This window comes from Nicotiana attenuata, chromosome 8 (assembly GCF_001879085.1).
Source record: "Nicotiana attenuata strain UT chromosome 8, NIATTr2, whole genome shotgun sequence".
NCBI classification, from domain to species: domain Eukaryota; kingdom Viridiplantae; phylum Streptophyta; class Magnoliopsida; order Solanales; family Solanaceae; genus Nicotiana; species Nicotiana attenuata.
Window position 1 is genome coordinate 17,452,878 of NC_031996.1, and position 9,759 is coordinate 17,462,636.

Consider the following 9,759-nt stretch of genomic DNA (forward strand, 5'->3'; position numbering starts at 1 on the left):
ATACTCTAGTCTTTTATTAGCACAGACACGAACACTTGGGTTAAAAGACTATCTCTCATACTTTAAAAATCTCTGCTCTCTCTCTTGTGCTATCTGCTATTGTTAGCCGGCTGCAAGCCAAGGCTAACCATTTGTGCTCTTTTGTTCTTTCATTCTGCTTACTCTCCTCTTCACTGGTATGTCCTAGTTCAATTCAAAGTTCCAACAACAACATAATTCTCTTATTGTTTCAGTTCTTCTTGTTTCTGGTTTGCTTCTATTTGTGATTCTTTTGTGAAACTTGTAGTTAAGAACACATTACTAGCATGTTATTATGTCTTCCCCTTCCTTTAGATTAGTATATTCCCTTTATGTGTGTTTCTGAGCATGTCTTACCAATTGTCTCTCACTTGTTATATGCATACCATACTACATCCCATGAATCCCAAATCCCTATCACCCCTCTATGTGGTTGTGTTCTTCATGTCTGGTTTTGTGACTATGCCAGTGTCAGCTGTTTCTAAGCATGTCTAAACCAGTCCTAGACCTTTGCTAGGTTATGTGTGTCCCAAACCCCCTTGACCCATGTGTGTGACTGCTGAATTTACTTGGTTTTGTGAACTAGCTGTGTATAAAACTATCCTAAGGTGTTTGGACTTTGTTAAGTATTCCAATCTCTTTTTCAAACAATCTCTGTTATTTCACTGAATTACTTTCAAAAGGGTTGTTTGTTAAATACAGTTTCTTACTAAAACCTTTTCAACTTGTGTCCTTCACTTTCATTCTACTCTTAGTCAATAAGTTCCGCCCCCTCTAGTATGTGTACTGCCTTGGGATCCTTTGAGAACCCTCTGAACTCTAGCATACTGAGGCTGGCCTTTCCACACTACACTTGTTCAATCTTTGGTTACTAAGTCCAGGTGTAAGCACTGCCCGGGATCCTTGAGATCCTTAGGGAACTTTGGTGCACCTAGACTCTGATTTGTCTATGGAATTGAGGCATCTGAGGCCATTGGAGACTTTGGGAAATCTAGGCCTAATCGGAGGCTCCGTATAGAATAGCTTCTGATTTTCTATTTTTACTTATGTAATTCATTAGCCTGTAATAATTTGTAAACAACTCTGGGGATGGATAGTGGAAAGGGAAGGGGTGACTATGCATGCTTTAGCTATTAAATGAGTAGAAAACATGTTATTAGGTTTATATTCCTACTTGCGCAATAGAAACCATGCTTAGGACTCATTTTATGCATTAGAGATCATGTTCCATAGGACTTACACTTACTGTTTTCAGCATGTCCATTTCACTATCATATCACTATCAAAATCCTGCGTTAATGGTGTTAATAACTGGTGTTTTCTGCGATCATGTTCCTACTGCCATGCACACTTAGAGATCCTGTTTTAGGCTAAACAACACTAACAAACATATCATCTCTGCATATTCTGGACATCATGTTTAAACGCTGTAATATTTGTGCATATAGAAATCCTGCTTAGGATTCTGCACATACATCATTCTGCATCTCTGCGCATTAGATACCATGTCTTTAAGATTTCATTTATATTCGCTTAAGCACGCTTAGGCTAACTATGAATGCATAAAAAGGGATAAAACAATTTTACTCAGTTTTTACAATCAACTGGCAATAATTCTGTGTGTTGTACATCTAGAATAACATGTTTAAACAACCTGTTTGCAAACAGTTTTCTTACTTCTGAAAATCGGTATACTACGTCACACCTAAGCAAGCCTTAGGTGACAAACTGTAAAAATTGGAAATCTGCCTTCTTATGTATGGTGCCTAATTCCCAACAGGTTTTAAAATTAGTAGGCAAACTGATTAGGCCTTTCTGTGTAGTATGACAAATCTGCTATTTGCTTATCTTCTAAAATCACCTAGATGTCATGCCTTAGGAGTCTGAATTAAATACTGCCTTTAATTGTGTTTGAGTCGTGCCGTCTATTTGCATTTCCTATGGAGGTATATTTGGGCCTTTCATCTGCTTCTCTGTGTCTCCCCCTAATTGCAGTCCTATATGTCTTATTTGTCACCCTAGTATTTTTCCTTTAAACCTGAGGGTCTGCCTAGAACATCCCTTATAGGTAGGGGTCCTAACTCCCTCCAGGGCCATTAAGAAGGGACGGGTAGCAGTACGCAATAGAGATCGTTGGCCAACAGTCGCTTTGCATGACAACTAATGGGATGGGAAGGTAGATATGGGCATGATGACCGGTGCGCTAATGCCACGCGTAGCCCCTTTCCAAGGAGTGATTACCGGGCATTGTACTGATGTAATCCTATAGGCTAACCAACCTGGGACCTTCCTCTCCCCAAATTCTCTTTACTTGAAGCTTTACTGTCTTGCACACAACTTGTTTAAATTCTCGTCTTATCATTTGAATTGTACAATACCCAACATGCTCTGTTTACAATTATTTGCTTCAATTGTTTATTTTTGAACTAATTCGTAAGTACAAGTTCGGCCGGGACCCACAGTTGTGGACCAAGAGGGGTGTCTAACACCTTCCCCTTGAGGTTACTTCGAGCCCTTACCCTAATCTCTGGAAATGTAGACCAACCCAAGAGTTAATCGCTCTAGGTGCCCTAATGCACCATAATCCATTAGGTGGTGACTCTTCAAATACCCAATTCCCAAAAAGGAAATGAGTCATTACACTCCGTGAAGGTCGAAACCCGGACCTCTCTCCCTGTCAAAAGGGAGGGGAAAAAGGGGGCGTGACAAGTACCATCTGGGAAACTTTTGGGGTTTATAGTCAGTCGGTGGGGCATCGAGCTAGATCCAACAAAGATAAAGTCTATTGGGGACTTGCCCCCTCCGAGAACCAAGAAAGAGGTTATGAGTCTGTTGGGAAGATTGAATTACATCAGCTGGTTCATTGCTCAGCTGACTACCACATGTGAGCCCTTATTTAAGCTATTGAAGAGATATGCGGCGATTAGATGGACAGATGAATGTCAAGAAGCTTTCGATAATATCAAAGAATATATGTCGAATCTGCCCGTGTTGGTCCCGCCCGAGCCTGGAAGGCCTTTGTTCTTGTACTTGACAGTTTTGGAGAATTCTTTTGGATGTGTTCTCGGGCAACATGATGTGACCGGGAAGAATGAACAAGCCATATACTATTTGAGCAAGAAGTTCACTAGTTATGAAGCCAAGTACACTTTGTTGGAAAGAACTTGCTTCGCCCTAACTTGGGTCGCTCAGAAGCTTAGGCATTACTTGTTGGCTTATACCACCTTTCTCATTACCAGGTTGGATCCTTTGAAATACACATTCCAAAAGCCAATGCCCACCAGGAGGTTAGCAAAATGGCAAATCCTGCTTACCGAGTTTGACATAGTCTATGTCACCCGCACAACAATGAAAGCTCAAGCCTTGGCAGATCACTTATCAACCCTTGAGTACTTACTTTTCGGACGAGGAGGTAAGTTCGGTTGAGGTAATTCTAGAAGACACCAATGCTTGGAAAATGTTCTTTGATGGAGCTGTGAATGCAAAAGGTGTCGGGATTCGGGCAATTTTGATCTCGCCCACTGCTCAGCACTATCCGGCCACAGCCCGGCTTCGGTTCTTCTGTACAAACAACACTGCTGAGTATGAAGCCTGCATTATGGGTGTGAATATGGCACTTGACATGGATGTGGAAGAATTGTTAATCATAGGAGATTCTGACTTGATTATTCGGCAAGCTCAAGGTGAATGGGAAACTCAGGACATCAAGCTTATCCCATACAGTAAACATGTAGAAGATCTTAGCAAACGCTTCAAGTCTGTTGAATTCAGGTACATCCCTCGATTCCACAACGAGTTAGCTGATACGTTAGCCACCTTGGTGGCAATGTTGCCGTATCCGGGTAATGTCCATATCGACCCTTTCCAGATCCAAATCCGAGAAAGACATGGTTATTGCAATACAGTTGAAATTGAACCCGATCCACAGCCATGGTATCATGATATCAAAAGGTTTTTGAAAACAAAAGAATATCTCGAGCAGGCTAGTGGAGACCAAAAGAGAACCATTAGAAGGCTCGCCAGTAGTTTCTTCTTGAGCGGAGAAATCTTGTATAAAAGAACTCCAAATCTGAACCTTTTAAGATGCGTGGATGCCCAAGAGGCCGGAAGAATCATGAATGAAGTGCATGCAGGAGTATGCGGGCCCCATATGAACGGTTACTTCCTTGCTAAGAAAATCCTTCGGGCAGGTTATTACTGGATGACCATGGAAAAGGATTGCTTCAGTTTTGCCCGAAAGTGTCATCAGTGTCAGGTACACGGTGACCTAATTCATGCACCACCTTCAGAATTACATCCTATGTCAGCACCGTGGCTGTTCGTTGCTTGGGGTGTGGATGTCATGGGGCCAATCGAGCCGAAAGCTTCAAATGGGCACATATTCATCTTAGTTGCCATCGACTATTTCACAAAGTGCGTTGAAGCAGTCACTCTCAAAGCCGTCACCAAGAAAGCAGTGGTGGACTTCGTGCATTCAACCATTATCTGTCATTTTGGTATTCCTAAAACTATCATTACGGACAATGCTGCAAATTTGAACAGTCATTTGATGAGGGAGGTATGCGAAAAGTTTAAGATCACGCATCGGAATTCTACCCCTTATCAGCCCAAAGCCAATGGTGTTGTTGAAGTAGCGAAAAAAAATATCAAGAAGATCCTCAGGAAAATGATTCAAAGTTCTAGACAATGGCATGAAAAGTTGCCTTTTGCATTGTTGGGATATTGCACAACCGTGCGTACATCAGTTGGGGCAACACCCTATCTATTGGTTTATGGCACTAAAGCCGTAATACCCGCAAAAAATGAAATTCCCTCTCTTCGAATCATTGTTGAAGTAGAGATTAAGAATAATGAATGGGTCAAGACCCGTCTAGAACAGTTAACCCTGATTGATGAAAAGCGGATGGCCGCTGTTTGCCACGGACAGTTGTACCAACAAAGAATGGCCCGCGCCTATAACAAGAAAGAGCAGCCTAGAAACTTTGAAGTGGGGCAACTCGTCTTGAGACGTATTCTCCCGCATCAAAAGAAGCAAAAGGAAAATTCGCTCCAAATTGGAAGGGTCCGTACATTATAAGAAAATTTTTGCCAAAAGGGGCATTGTACTTGGGAGACATTGAAGGAAATGACCCCGAAACAGCTGTCAATGCGGACGCGGTCAAAAGGTATTATGTTTAACCCTTCTTCGGTGTTGATATTCTCCTATTGGGATGACGAAGGCTTTCATTCTCGCTACCCAAACACAGTCGACCCTTTGCAAACCCTTTGAGCCGGTTATGTCACGACCCAAAAACCGACCCGGTCGTGATGGCGTCTATCGTGGAACTAGGCCTGCCACTTATTAACAATTACCCTATTATTCCAATTGAAAAGCTTAAGAAAACATCATGTTTTAACAGAAGCCCAATGATATAAAAATAGACGTTCTAAAACCAGTGGAAAGAAAATACAAGCCCGACTCGGGTGTCACTAGTCATGAGCAAAAATACTACAACTGTTTGTTGATACCCAATTTTTTTCCATATATTTTTTATATGCACAATACTTTCAAAATAGTATATATATGCATATATAAGCATGTCTAAGTATTTTATTATTTTTTCCAATTTTTTTAAAGATTTTTAAACCAATTTATTTTAGCAGTACAAAAACCAATAATCGTTCCCAAATTATCCTTTTGGTGATTCAGTTATTGTATTCTCATATTTATACCAATATATGGCTAAGGTAATTTTTGCACATTTTTTAAAATTGATTTGGTATTTTTAAAGCTAAATTGCACTAAATTGCAATTTTAGCCTATTTTAAGAATTAATTGTGTTTATAATTACAAATTTGATTCCAGTATTTTTAATCTAATATTTATATACTATTAATTAAATTAGCACCTTAAATTGATTTTCCGAAATCGTTTTACTGTTTTACAAAAAGGGAAAAGTGGCTATTTGAAAGTTAGCCCCATTTCATTTCAATTTTAGCCCAAATAAATCCCCCCTAATTAACCCAATTTCAATCTCAAACCGGACCAGCCCAATTCCTAAATTACCCGACCCCTAACCCATTAATAAAACCCGCCCGGCTACCCTTTTGATCCAGGCCGTTGATCATTTTGATCAACGACCATAATTACCCCTTTCCTTTTTAATTTCCCAAACACCCTAACCCTAATCACTTTCACCTAATCAGCCGCCTTTGAACCCCTTCGTCTCTCAAACTCTCTCGAAAATTCCTAGAACCATAATCGTCTCCCACCGTCTTCAACATCGAAACCCACCGGAAACCATGGCTTCTCCGGCCATGGGAGTCTTATATTCACCTCCTATCGCTCCTATGTGCTCGATACTTGAAGATTCGAGGCCAGACCTCGAAGGTCTTCACTCAGACCTTCGCCGACTCGAGGTTTCCGGCCATCTTCGGCCTTGCTCCGGCATGCTATAGTTGTTTGAGTCTGATTCCGACCTCTCCAACTCAGGTCAATGACTTTTCAAAGCCTTCTCATTCTAGGGTTCTTCTGAAACCCTAACCTTTCGAGGTTTTCTCCGATTAGATCTGTTGTGTATCTATGCTCCACTTGAGTTTTCAAATGATTTCCCTAATTTTTTCTTTTGAAAATTACTTTCAAAACCCTTCTTTTCCGATTTAGGGTTTTCTGGAAAGTGTTTAAGTGTTTTCTACTGTGTTCTTGTGCTTTTCCTTTTACCATGTTCTTGTATGTTCTTTTGCTGAGTTTTACACTCCGTTCTTGAATGTATTTTATTATGTTCTATATGCTCCACGCTTGTGTTTCTTCTACCATGTTTTCCATATTATGTTCTCATGTGCTTTCTACTATGTTCTGGTATTTCTTCTACTATGTCGTACTATACTATACCTTTCTACTGTGTTCTTTGATACTTTCCTTATACTGATCCTTGTTTAGGTTTCTTCTGAGAAAAACTTTCTTAAGCATGTTTCTTCTAATCTTTCTACTGTGTTTACATGTTTTCTTATGAGTTTCTGAAAGAAACCCCTGAGCTAGTTTCGACTACTTGCCTCCTCATCCCTGTATTTGGTTCTAGGTGGAAACCCTAGAATTTGGGGATTCCGCCGAGGTTTGATTATGTGAACTAGGGTTTTATTTTAGAACCCTTAACTCCTTCAGACTGACTTTGAGTCTCTGAACTGAGTTTGGACATCTTTTGTACAATTCTGAACTTTTTGCTAAAACTCTCCTACACTGGAGTTTCTACTGATTTTACAATGGCTCGACAAGTTTCTTTCATGTTTAACGTGCCTGTATGATTTATATGTGATGAATCCTTCTTCGAAAATGTTTTCAAACTAGTGATTGACTCAGAATTCCTTTTTAATAAGTCTAATTGATTGTTTGCTGATTTTCCTTAAGTTAAAACCTTTTCCATCTTTCTGACTTGGTTCATTCATACCAAATCTCAGACCTTGTGATTTCTTGGCTGTTAATTGATTTTCTTTCCTTAAATTGTACAACCGTGTATTTCAGAGACCTTGTCCTTAAATAACCTTTATGAACTTACCCTCAATTGCATGCTTTACACAAGTGTTTGATTAATTTTTTTCCTTAATTGTGTTATACCCGTTTGAATTTGAATCCCTTAATTAAAGGGAGTCTTATGTGATTGATTTACAATCAGTCTTCAATTATTTTCTTACCTTATTTCCTCATGACCTCCATACTATAAATACACGACCCCTCTTTTCACAAAGCACACACGATTAACACACTTCTGACCTCACAATTTCACAATCTCTCTTGAATTCACACTCACAGTATTCTGTCTTCCTGTTTGCACTTTGGCTTTTACAAGACTACTGCCTTTCCTACTTGTTTCTTTAAAACTAGTATGTTCTAATTTAAGTTTCAGCATCACCCCAATGTGTTTACTTATAGTTTTCTTTTATATCCATGTCTACTTTATTGTTTTCTGTGGAGTTTGATATTTAGTTTAGTAATGCCTATGTTCTACTGTTTGTTTCTTTTATGAATCTTTGCTCCCTACCCCATTATCCCTATGTGGTTGTGAGTGGTGAATCAGGGCATGGCAATATGAGTTGTTTTCCATGAACTGAGTTCTGAACCTTAACCTCCAAACAGGCTGGAGGGTGTGCCAGCACCTCCCATTACTGAGTATGCCTATCAGCCTGCTCTCCTTATGCTCTTGCAAATTCCCACTCCCCTACACCCTTATGTGTGCTGATTTTGAAATTATTCCCCTTTTCCCTTTCCCCTTCCAGAATTCCCTTCTACACTTACACTCTCTCCTAGTTTCTAAGTTCTGCCCCTCTTTCGTGAGCCTTGCCTTGGGACCTTGAGTTCCCTCTGAACTTGGACACCTGAGGGCTGGCCCTTCTACACTGCACTATTGTCCTGATTTGGTAATGCATTTGGGGTGTAAGCACTGCCCGGAGTCCATGAGGCTCTTAGGGAACTCTGACACACCCCAAATGAGAGAAAAGCTTTTGAAATCTGATCTTTGGAGATGGTTTACTTCATACTTCAGACAGGAAGTCTGAATCAGGCTCTCCTTCGTTGTAATTTTCAATTTCTGATGTTTTTTTTTATTCTCTTTGGGCTGTAATAAACTTTATAATAAACTTTCGGGGATGTTTAGTGAAAAGGGAGGGGTAACTATGCATGAAAAGGGTAGATAACTTGCCTATAGGAATCTCTAATTTCAGTAGTTCTCATGTAGTTACCATGCCTATAAAACTTATGCACTTTCATATAGTTACCATGCCTATAAGACATGCATTTTCATGTAGTTACCATAAGATTTCTGCATCTCATTTAGCTATCATGTCTATAAGAAACTCTGCATTCTCATTTAGATACCATGACTGTAGGGATTCTGCACTTTCATGTAGATATTATGTCTATAGCTTCTGCACATGCACGTAGAGAATATGCCTATAGGTCTTTTCTGATTCTTGCATACCCGCTTTTCACTAGGCAAACTTATCTATAGGCCCTAATAACCAAAAATTGTAATCAGATACGCAACGCTTAGATATCATGTTGTAGAATTTCTGCATTCTTCTGTGTCTATAACAATGTTTTAAGTTGGCAAACACATAGAAAGCATGCCTATAGGGGTTCTAATTCAAATCTAAATCGCCTCGTTCGTTTATAAGTTTAAAATTGGCATTACCAATGGCAGAACCTGTGCTTGTTTCTTTACTGGCAACTTTCTTTTTACCTAAATCAATCTGCAACCAGTTTTTTTCTTCTTTTGTTTCTAGATATCATGCCTATAGGTTTCGTCTATCACTTAGGCAAGCCTCAGGATAAACTTATAAACTAAACCAGATTTTAATAACTACAACCAACAGGCAGGCCTGATTCGGGCTTCTTATCTAAACTATGTAATAAATCAATCTGCCACCAATTCCTTTTAAGTTTTATTTAGACCTTAAACAGTACGTGTAAGACATGCTAAACTATGTGTTTTCTCTGGTTTAAGGAGGTTTGTCTGAGCCTTATTATTTGTTTATATGCTCTCCCCCAAACTTCCTATATGTGTTTTGATTGTCGCCTTAGTATTTTAACCTTTTGAAACCCCAAATAAGCTAATGTCCCCTCCCTTTAGGATTAGTAATCCCAAATACCTTCGGGATTGATAGATTTGGGGCGGGTAATAGCATGCAATAGGTAAACGAGACCATTCCGCACTTTAGTACCTTAACGGGGTGGAAAAGGGTAGATATGGATATGATGACCACACGATA